This window comes from Desmodus rotundus, chromosome 4, assembly GCF_022682495.2.
Source record: "Desmodus rotundus isolate HL8 chromosome 4, HLdesRot8A.1, whole genome shotgun sequence".
Classification (NCBI taxonomy): domain Eukaryota; kingdom Metazoa; phylum Chordata; class Mammalia; order Chiroptera; family Phyllostomidae; genus Desmodus; species Desmodus rotundus.
The window spans coordinates 108,217,411-108,228,439 of record NC_071390.1 but is presented as its reverse complement, the minus strand read 5'-3'; the positions used below and the strand labels follow the sequence as shown (position 1 = coordinate 108,228,439).

Sequence of the window (11,029 nt, the reverse complement as noted above, 5' to 3'; positions counted from 1 at the left end):
CAGTAAAGAGGAGGGTGAGGAGGGCTGCAGTTGTGGGGCTGAGTCTCTTGGGCCTGGAGGACTCTGTTAGGGAGCTTGAGACAATAAGCTGGCACTGAAGGTTTGCAAGTTGGGGGTGACCTAATCTGACCTGCCATTTAGACACATGATTCTGCTGCTATGAGAGAACACAATGGAGGAATCAAAACTGTTGCAAGGAGACCCCTTGCAGTGATCCTGGTGACAGATGACAGTAGACTGAATTAAGGCACCTACACCCCTGCTAGGAGCTCGCCCGGGGTCAGGCTTGGGTGTGGGTCAGACGCAAGCTGGACTCTCTGCTGTCTCCTCTCCATGTTTCTTTCAGCCTCTGTGAGGAGGAAGGGGACAGCCCGGACCCAGTTCTTCAGACAATGTTGTTGCAGAAGTGGCTCACATCTCTGAAACTCCCTCAGAAACCAAAGGGAAGGTGCCCTCTGGTTTCATGGTGGAGTCACAGGATAGCACCCAAAAGGTCAGGAGTGGGAGGGCTCTAAGTAGGTGAGGCAAGGCACTGCCCTCTGCCAAGGCACTCACAGATGGCAGCAGGGCTGGGTGAGGTGGTGAAGACTCAGGCCTCCAAGCAGATGGGCTGCCCCACTGGCTGGGGCACTTCATTCTTAGAGTCACACCAACTTAATTCAACTTGAGATTTCCCCAAGGCCAGCACCAGCTTCTTGAGAACCATCCTGCCATATTTACGAAAGGGGCCAGGCCTGGACCACAGAAAGCTATGGATTTAAGATGCTTTGGCTTCCCCAAGGGGGCTGGAATTCCTTTTCAACTGAGCCATCAGATGTCCCTTTGGCTCCTTCATCTGAAAGTGGACACTTTAATAGCCCAAGAGAGAACTCCTATGACACTATTTTCTCAACATTCCATCTCAACACCTTCTGGCAGTCTGTTAGTTTGGCATCTGCTCTTGGCGGCCACCTCCAGGATGTCATTCCTCTGAGATGTATCACAGACCTCATTGTCGATGTCAGCATTACACTGACCCAGAAGAAGCTGGAGCGCTGACACTTCAACCTGTGTCTGGACCCAGGGCAGTGGCTTTGATGAAACTGCTGTAACGCTGGGCCTGGGGGACACTGTAGGCAGGACTTCTGGGATCGCGGGTTGGGAGGCATCAACTCACAGATTTCACTCTAACTATGTCTGGTTTTGTTGAACCAGGAACACGCAGCCAGCCAAGGCCCACTTGTTTATGGCTAAAAGGATGCCAGAGATTCTGTGAAGAAATGCAATCAAAAAGAGAAACTCCAAAATGGTGTTATTGCTGTAAGTTTGGACCTCTTGCCCACAATATTTTCTTAAATTTCATGCCTTTTGCTTTTGTTGGAAGGTTTATTTATTTTTAATTAAAAAATTTTTTCAATTACAGTTTACATTTAACATCATTTTGTATTATTTTGTATTTTGTATTTCAGGTGTACAGCATAATGGATAGACAATCATGTACTTTATAAAGTGTTCCCCTTGACATTTCTGGCTCCCAACTGGCTCCACATATAATTATTAAAGCATATTGACTATATTTTCTCTGCTGTACTTGGAAGACTCTACATACATGCAGAAGTGAACAAAGCCTCTATATACCACTCCTGTATTCCATCACCGATGATCAACTCATAACCAACCTTATTTCATCTCTAGTCCCCTAAATGCCCATACTATTTTTAAGCAAATCTAGATAACTCATCATTTCAGTCTTTAAAATTTCAGTATGGAACTTTGATCAAAGCTTTTTATTTGAATTGCTGGGTAGGGAGAAAATTAAGTGATTTAAATTTTTCTTATTATGCTAAATAAAGGTTGAAAAGAGGAAAAACAGACATTGATGATTCATGTTGAAGTCTTACGCATAAATAAGGGGGGCTTGCTGGTGGCAGGGTGATCTCTGTTGAGGCTAAGTCAGGGTGGGCCCCAAAAGTCTCACCCGCTCCTTTCTGGCTGTCGAGGTGAGGAATTCAAGTGGTGGGGGGCAGTGAGGAGGAGTTCTGCTTGTTGGTTCCTCAGGCAGAGATGGAGGATAGCGGGTAGTCAACCCTGGTCCTATAAATTGACCTTTGTGCCCCATGTAAGAGAGTTTCAGCCAGAAGTTTAAGCAGCTGATTCATGGAAGCCATTTGAGACCCTGCAGGTGGGGACAGGCATTATGTATTGGCACCAAAGAGGCCCTGGAGATTTGGGCTCTGGGAACACTGGGAGGCAGCAGCCTGTGTTACTCTCACGGGGGACAGCAGCAGCAGCAGTTGTGGTATGATGCTCGAAAGGCTGTTCTTCAAGCAGAAGATAATGAAGGGCTTCAGGAATAAGACAATCAGGATACAGCAGCCACTGCTGCTGGTGGAAGCTGATGGATTAGTTGAAGAGGGCATATGTGACACCCCTAAGAGCCATTACATCATTCTGAGACAGGGCTGTGTCAGTCAGTCTGCTTTCCAGCCTTGAGAGCAAGGTGTGGTGAAAATGGATCCGGTATGGAGATAAAACCAGGAGGATGATTAGAACTGGAGCACAGGGTGGTGGCCTGGGCTGGGAGCAAGGAGGAGCCACAGGAGGCAATCATGACCTTGGGAGAGAAGGTCAGGGGAATCAGGAAGTGCACTCTGTAGCTGCAGGTCTGGAGCTGAACTCTCACCCTGCCACTTGGAGCTTTTGACTTTGGGAAGCTTCCATTCTGCACCTGTTTCCTCATCTGTAAAATTGAAGGCTCTCCCCGTGGAGTGTTTCTGAGGATTAAAGGATTAATTCATGCAAAATGCTTAGTACAGCACCCTGCACATGTTAAGCACTCAGGCAATGCTAGGTATTATTGTTGTTATTTTTATTAATGTTATCAGTATTGGCAAATGAGGATAAGAAGTAAGAGGGAACAATGTCCGCTGAGTAAAGTCCAGCTCCTTCAGCACCTGCTCAAACTCCCACCGGCTCTGACTCACCTTGCCTATCATTTCCTAACAGATTCACCTGCTGTTTCTCATGCACCCTGGTGCCCTTTTCCTGCCTCTTTTCCTAGGAATCTCCTCTCCACCCATGGCAACTCCAGTTCTCACTTTGAATCCTTTCTCCAGGGCTTTCTCACACATCACCTTCTCTGTAGAGCACGAGCTCCCTTCCTGCCAACTCCTATGGCCTCTGCTTTCATGGCCGATGTGACTGTGTTATGCCTTTGAGAACCATGCTAACCACAGCATAGGACTGTAAGTCCTGAAGACACAAACTCAGTTTAATCCAACAAACATTAAGTGGTGGCCGCCATGTGCTGGGCCCTCAGCTGGGCACTGGGATTCAAAGGAGAAAGATGCAACCAGATCTGAACATCCAATTGTGAAAGCAGTGGGTCAACAGATTCAATACCAGGTAAATGAGATGTGAACCAAGATTTCTGATAACCCAGAGGAGTGAACTCTTGATTTTTCGCATCTTCCCCAAGGCATACTGTCACATATCAGCAGCCGCTCAATGAGCACTTTGCATAAAAGAGAGCGTTAGCTCAACTGAGATTTTTATCTGGCTCTCTGCAGACTACCACACACCATGACCCTTGGCTAAGCCATCCTGCAGGACTTCTAGGACAGCTGGAGCTCTGAGAAGGGTCTGCTTACATTCTTCTCCCCAGGTCTGGGCCAGGGCCAGACAGGTGGTGGGAAAGGATGTGCTGAAGAAGTACGAACTGTAGGACACGGCCTGAAATTTGCCCACTCTGCTTCTCGCCTCATGTCTACCTCTTCTGATGGGAAGGAAGATGGGGGTCATCTCCCCTGGGAGGAGTCTCACTTCACCCACTGAAGACATTCTGCAGCCTTGTCCTGGGGCACCTTGAGGATCCCTCTCATTGAGAGTCACTCCTTGGGTGTGGTGTCTGGGATAGGAAGGCAAGCCAGCAGAGTGGAAGAAGATGGCCCAGAATCCCATCTTTTACAAGAAAGCAATTCTGCCTGGCCATGTCTAAGGAAGAATAAAGGTCATGGTTATGATGCTTTGTAACCAGCTTCTTCATCAGACCTTTTAAAAACCATAGTCACTGTTAAATATTTCCTCTGTGGGCATCTTCCTCCCTGGTTTCTGTGTCACCTTAATCCCCTCCCATCTCTCCAAGCCTGAGTTTCCACAGCTTAATAACTGTGCCACTTAATTTGCTATGCTGATGGAGCCTTGGGGTTTTATTTTGTAGATGATAGTAATACCCCACCTTTACAGAGAACTTGCATGTGCCAGGCCTCATGCGTACCTCCTCATCTAACCTTTGCAACAAAGCTCTGAGCCAAGAACCATTATTATCCCTATTTCATAGATGGGGAAACCAGAGCTTCAGGAGTTCAGTGACTGGCCCAGCGTGATGCAGACATTGTAAGTGGCAGAGCTGGACCTCACCCTCCCTCAGTTTTGGGTTGGTGAACTCTGCTCCTCACCCCCGGGGAACTGTATCATAAGCATCTTGAGAGCCAATGTTAGGCTTCAGTTTTCTGCTATTCTCAGTAAACAGCCATTGGTTGATTGCTTGACTCACAACACTGTTGTAAGTAAAATAGAATATGTTTCTTTTAAGGCGCCCAAATCCCATAGAAGGTCATTTCCAACCTGTTTCCAAAGAATTGCTGGGCAAGAACAATCTATTATTCCTGGCCTTGTGGTCATCCCCTGTCCCCAGAGGCCTGGCTGACCTTTTCCCCATCACACACTCTGTCTGGAGACAAAGCCAAGGGCCAAGAGAAAGAGGCCAAGACTCAGATGTATTTCAGACAAGAACCTGAGTGATTGAGTCAGAGCTCTTCAAAGAATAGAGTCTAATTTTAGATAAATCCCAACTTAGCCCTTTAAGCCCTGCCAGTTAGTTTTGGTTACATGTCAGTGTTTAAAGTTTAAATATTCTTTGCATTTCTCCTCCAAGACTGCAGTTAAATTAGGAGCTGTGTGCCTCCTGATGAGACCTCGCTGCCTGTAAGTCTCCGAGCCACCCAGGAAGGTGTCCTGTGTGTAGAGCGAGTGTGTGTGCATGCAGGCTCTTTGAATAATGACTTCAAGGTGCTCAGAGAAGACTTGACTTTATTTAGACATTCTGTTTCTCCACGGTTTCCTTCCCAGGAGGGCCCTTGGCTCTCTCTCCAGACAGTGTGTGTGGGGTAAGGGAAAGGCGGCGTGTGCGGGTCTGCGGAGGGTGGTGTGACTGCCAGATCAGGAAATAATAGAGTTTTATTACAAGAGAGATTGCATCATTCATACTTGAAATTCCCATGTGGTACAATTTGATTAAATTTTGATTCCGTCCAGGTTCCCAGAGGTATTGTGGATCCTGGATGAGTAAAAAAGTGCCCATGCCTCTTGGTCAAAGATTAGAAATTCTTAGACAGCAAAGTCGGTGCACAACTTTCACGAGGGTCACCACTGGAAAATGTGTGTGAACACATTGTTCTCCATTGTTAAGCATGATACTGAGGCAGTCTTTCTGAAGGGGAGGTCTCATTAAAAAGTTTGTGCACTTAAAAAAAACGTGCGTCTACATAAAGCTGAATTATGGCTGCTGGATGAATCTCTCACATAAGAAACTCTTGGAAGAGAATTCTGACTTATATCATTTGTGATTTATCGGGGTCCAAAGGCACTGAAACATGCAACAATCTTGAGTTGGAACAACACCTATGCCCTCCAAAGTCTCTCCTGCCTCCAAGACAGGGACTTGGGACAGGCTGCCCCTTATCACTTATAGAGGACAATAGAAACACACAGCTGCTAATTCCATGATGCCGTCCCCAGACAGTGGGCTCCTTGTTTTAAACTCAATTCAATCAATATTTTTGAGCACTTTCTATGTGCTGGAGACTCTCTGTCCAGGGCAGTTGGGATTCAAAGATGATGGGATCCAACACACACCGAGTAAGTCCCCTGGGAGAAGCCCCGTTGCTATAAGGGCTCTAACAAGACCCTCTTCTTCTGGCCAAGGTGTCTTTGGAGAAGGGCATGCAGGATGGTGGAGGCCCTTTCTGTGCCTGCACAAGCCTGAGGGAACCAAGGCAGGGCTGGTCTCCTTCCAAGGTCCTGTGGAGACAGTGGCCTTGCCCTTCGTTGCTGGCCAGCAGCCTGCTTCCAGAGTAGAAAGCTCTAGTGCATGATCCCTTTCCTGTGTTGGAAGGAGGCTGGGGGCACCAGTCATGCACGGGCATGCATGGAAAGATGTTCCCAGCAGTGTCAGAACAGGATCCAGCTCTACCCAGCCTTCACAGCTGCCCTCCCAGCTTCTGGACTGGAGCCCCTGCTGGGGCCCTGGGCTCCTTTGGGGGTCGGAATGAAGAAGGGCTCAAGGGGCAGTGTTGCCATGGGTTCCTGGGTGGCCTTCTTGCCCAGGCACCCATTGTTGGCCTTCTCCAGAGGGAACATTTGTTACCTAGGAGCCCCGCAACACACGTTCAGGGTCCCCGCCCAGCAGCATTCCCTGACGTGGGTGATGCCCTCTCTAGCCATCTCATCTCCTGCTCTGGCTCTGCTCCAGTGCACACCTCTGCACCTCAGGATGCTTTGAGATGAGAATCCACTCGGCACATGGGAAGACTCGTGCTACCCACCATGCCAAATGGCAGGAGTTCCCTCAGACCATGGCAGCCAGTTCCCCTGGTCCTGGCAGGAGACGCCCCCAGGCAGGCACTGGGATTGGTCTTCTTTCTGGAAGTGTGGATGCCAGGAGGGACCCTGGGGTGAAACCCTTCAGCCTGCAGCCTAATTGGGGAGTTTTCTGCGACCCTCACTTAGCTTGTCATCAGGATGTGGGGCTGGGAAGGAAACGGGAGAAATACTCTGTCCACCCGGACTCTCTCCCAAGAGAAAAGATTCTGAGAAACCACATGACGAAGTGACCAATGGGCAGTACAGGCAGAGAGGTAAATGTCTTAGGAACTCAGGGAACAAGAGGTCAGCTGAGATTTCCTCTTGGAATGCTAGGTTGACTTTGTTCTGGAATTGTAACAAGAAGTCTCTGCTTTCCAATGAAGTAGACTTTGATGCATTGTTTGGTGGCAGGTCCACATGCTAAGATCAGATGTACCCATACTTCCCCTGCTCCACAAACAGGACATGGAGATGAAACACTTGGCAGAGCTGAGCTCAAGGGAAGGTCTGGTTATTAGGGGAGAAAACATCTGGCCTGAAAGATGCTGAGCTGCTCATACACTGCGAGGTTTCTTTGATGGGAATTGTTTATTAGGTGAAATATCGAGGTACAGCACAGGGATCAGGGTGTCCCTGGGTGTCCACTGGATGCTTCCACACATGGAGAGCCCAGCAGGAGCCCTTAAAGGTACTCATAGCAGAGGTGGAGGGTCTTCCTAATTACAAGGACCTTCTTCCAGTGCAAGGTAGGAAGCTCCCTTTCACCAGAAGTGTTTAAGCCGATTTTGCACAATTACAAGGCCCCAGACTTGATGCTTCTCACCAACCCTACTAAATTGAAAGCTGCTTAAAGGTCCTTAGAGCCCTCAGATCCCTGGTGGTTTGGAAGCTCTGGTTATTATCCAACCCTGACTATCTGGTCTTAATGAGCTAGATCACCATTTCTTCATCAGGAAGTATCTGATTCTTTTGTGGTGTTGCTCCCACCCTTGTGGGAGTTAACCCATTATCTCAGGAAGGTAACAGCTAGAGAGGAATGACCCGAAGGGCTCAGGGTTGGAATTCACACACCCCTGAGCAAGGCTCTCCCAGCAGCTCCTGCACAGGCCAGAGCCCTAGGGTGCAGGTAGCCACCTCCCCGGGGAGGGGAAGTTGCCCAGTTCTCCCCAGCAGGCCTTGCTAGGACTGCTTGTCACTCAAGCATTTCTTTATCTCAAGGCCTTGGATTTGGCAGGAGGGTGGGGTGGGAGGTGGGGGGAGGAGCAAAGGGGGAATTTTTCAAGTCTTTCATAATATATTTCCATAGTATAGCAGTTGCTTATAAAAATAATGGTCCTCACTAAATTTAAAAATGCAAAAAATACATTTTAACATTTCTCACTTGGAGTGAAGTGATCCATCTTATAAAATAGGGCTTCTAAGGGTGGTGCTGGCTTATTAACCTAACAACGCCCTCTGAGCCCTGGAGCCTGGCTATTCACCAGATTACCCAAAATGGACAGAAAGAAGGAATGGCTTTATGAGTGATGGGTGGTGGGATGGTGGGGAGGGGGATGTTCTAGATGCAGGTCTCCAAGGAAACCCAGGATTGTAACATTCCTAGGCTGCAGGGCACTTAGCAGGAAATCTGTTAGTCCAGCATTTTCTTATTGTGTTTCCCAAAGACCTAGGGGCCAGTGAGGTCTCCTCCCCTCCCCCCACCCCTTCAAGTAGAGGCCCTCTGCTTTGCTTTGCTTTTATAGTCTGGCCTAGCAAGGGCTCTTGGCTAAAAAGAGCATGAAGCTGCTGGTGCAGCCCGTGTATCTCATGTTGTAGACGAGGAGTCTGGAGGTCAAGAGGGGAAAAGGTTTGTGGGTATTGTGTCATTAGTGCAGAGCTGGGGCCGTGCTCAGGCCTTTAGGGCAGGCAGGCCCGGAGGGGCCTTCAGAGCAGGCAGGCCTGGCAGGTGTCCGTAATGCTCCTGTGTGATGTAAGGACCAGTGAGATACTGAGCCTTCTCTGAGAAAAGCCAGGGCCCCAAGTTTAAAATGGCAGCTTGGGTAGTGTGTGTGTGTTTGGGGGTGGGGGGGCGCATGGCAGTGGAAGGATCCAGGATGCTGCATGCTTGCAGTCAAGGTGTGCTGAGAGAAGACAAACTGGGTCTTCAACAACTCTGCTCAGCATTCAGGGACTGACTGCTCCGACACTGGGGTCCTGGAGCTGCCATCAGTGGTCCACTCTAAGCCAGCCTCAGAAAGTCCCGGACTTCCTGACCTTGTACGGGAACACTGTGTGTGGGTACTTCTCTGGGAAGAGGGTTGTTAGGTGGGGGAGGCTTGGGCGGTTGTGATAATCACACAGTCACAGGGGTTAAGAACCAAATGCAGACCTTGGCATTCTTTCTTCCTAGTAACTTCTTTAACTGACCCTGTACTTCCTTCAGTGTGGGAACAAAAGCCACTCTTAAGCATCCAAATTTGGGATTGTTATTCTGTACCGGATTGCCTATTTGTGTGGGGGGGAGAGAGGAGGACAGTGGAGTTCAGGGAGAGAGAGACTGTGCATTCCATCCGCGTGTGTGAGTGTGTGTGTCTGTGAATGAGCAGGCATTTGTAAGCTGGCTGTGACTCAGAGCTCGAACGCTCATTTCCTCCCCCTTCTTTCTGTTTGGATTCAGAGCTCCTCTGCTCAGAAGACATATTCCTTGTCTTTTGCCAAAAGCTCCTCTCATCTGTGCTGCTTTTCAGGGCATGGCTCCAGTGGTGTGCCAGCAACTTGAGCCAATGGCAACAGCGGAAACCAAGACAGCTCTGGAAAAATATTTGTTTAATTAGCAGAAACGACCTGTGTGCGCCTCCAAGGGATCAGAATCCATTTTTAACTGGCCGACCTGGAGTGGAGCCTGATGAGTTTTCCTGCAGGACTGTGTTCGGTTTGGGACTGGGTAACTGGTGTCCAGCTCCAGTCTGACTGCTGGGGAGGGAAGGGTGCGACGCAGCGCTGTCAGACGCTGTGCTTTTCATAACAGGCAGTGCCAAGCACATTTGTGGAATCTTGCGGGAAGTGAGGGCACCCTGGGGCATGTCAGAATCCCACAGAGTGGCCCAAATCCCTCTCAGACCCTAGAACCATCCTTGTCACTCCAGAATTCCTCTGAGGACTCAGACTGTGCCTGTGTCCACCAGGCCTTTGGGATAAGAGCCCTTAGGGTCACTGTGGAGGTAGAATTGACATTTTCCAGGGACCATTGTTTACAGAAAGGTAGTTTTTCTCCAGGAGACTTTGGGTGTCCTGGGTACATTCTAGTCGCCGCTCCAGGTCCATCCTGCTCCGTCCCCTGAGGATGACCTGCGTGGGCTGTCTCCTCAGATGCACTTACTCTCTGCCTTCTGGTTGGGGTGTGCAGTGGGAAACCCCAGCTGGAGCTCAGAGGGAGGAGAGTGAGGCTCAGGTATTTATTCTGCCTCCCTCCCTGCTGAGTCAAGTCAGGCTCCTGTGTCTCACCCAGAGGTCACCGCTCCTCTCAACCCTCTTTCTGTTTTTCCCTTGACCACTCCCCTATCTCCTCGGGTCTCTGACATTATTGTATGGGGCACAACTTGACCCCATGGTTTTCCTACATGCTTTGTAACCTTCTTAGCCAGTCCCTATAGTATGCCCTTCTCAAATTATCCCAATTGGAAAACTATTGTTTCTGGAATTTTCTATCAGTGAGGTTTGACAGTCTCATTCTCTGAGGACAAAGCTCCTCAAACATATGTGTTGGAAAGCGAACAACTGGTGGGAAAGTTTTTTAAAACCCTGGGGAACAGAGCTGCAGTATCAGTGGTCTGATGCTGGGTCGGGAGACTGCATATCCAAGCCGAGTAGTGTTACAGCTGTGGCTGAGCCTCTGGGTGAGGTGGCCTCTATCCATTTCACAGAAGGGTGGATAAGAACAGGAGTGCCAGTTTGTCTCCTGGAATCCCTCACTGACTGTTGGCAAGTAAATGGAAATCTTTTGTCTGATAATTGCATTGAAAACCTCCCATGGTCCTGTGTGCACTGGCCTCCTGGCCACAGGTAGGGGGATGTCAGACTAAAGAGAGCCTGCTGGTGCATTAGCCAGGGCTCCTCAGGGATTCAGAACCAATATTATATACAGATATATAGAAAGATATTTATGATAGAAATTGATTCACATGGTTTGGAGGCCAAGACGTCCCATGATCTGCCATCTGCAAGCTGTAGGCCCAGGAAAGCCGATGATATGGCCCAGTCCAAGTCTGAAGGCCTGAGAACCAGACACACTGATGTCTGATGGCAGAAGATGGATGCAGCAGCTCAAGCAAAGAGAATCTGCTCTTCTTTTTGTTTGATTTGGGCCCCCGATGTTTCAGATGAGGCCCATCCACATTGGGAAGGGGGATCTGCTTTGCTCAGTCCA

The 11,029-nt window shown here is 49.0% G+C and overlaps 1 long non-coding RNA gene across 1 annotated transcript; it reads left to right on the top strand.

Moving 5' to 3' along the window:
• The first annotated feature begins 311 nt into the window (after nt 1-311).
• Nucleotides 312-1,835, top strand: LOC123478552 (uncharacterized). Its single transcript, XR_006653776.2, has 3 exons — nt 312-493; nt 1,195-1,299; nt 1,449-1,835. It is a non-coding gene; the product is annotated as an uncharacterized lncRNA (long non-coding RNA).
• The last annotated feature ends 9,194 nt before the right edge of the window (nt 1,836-11,029 follow it).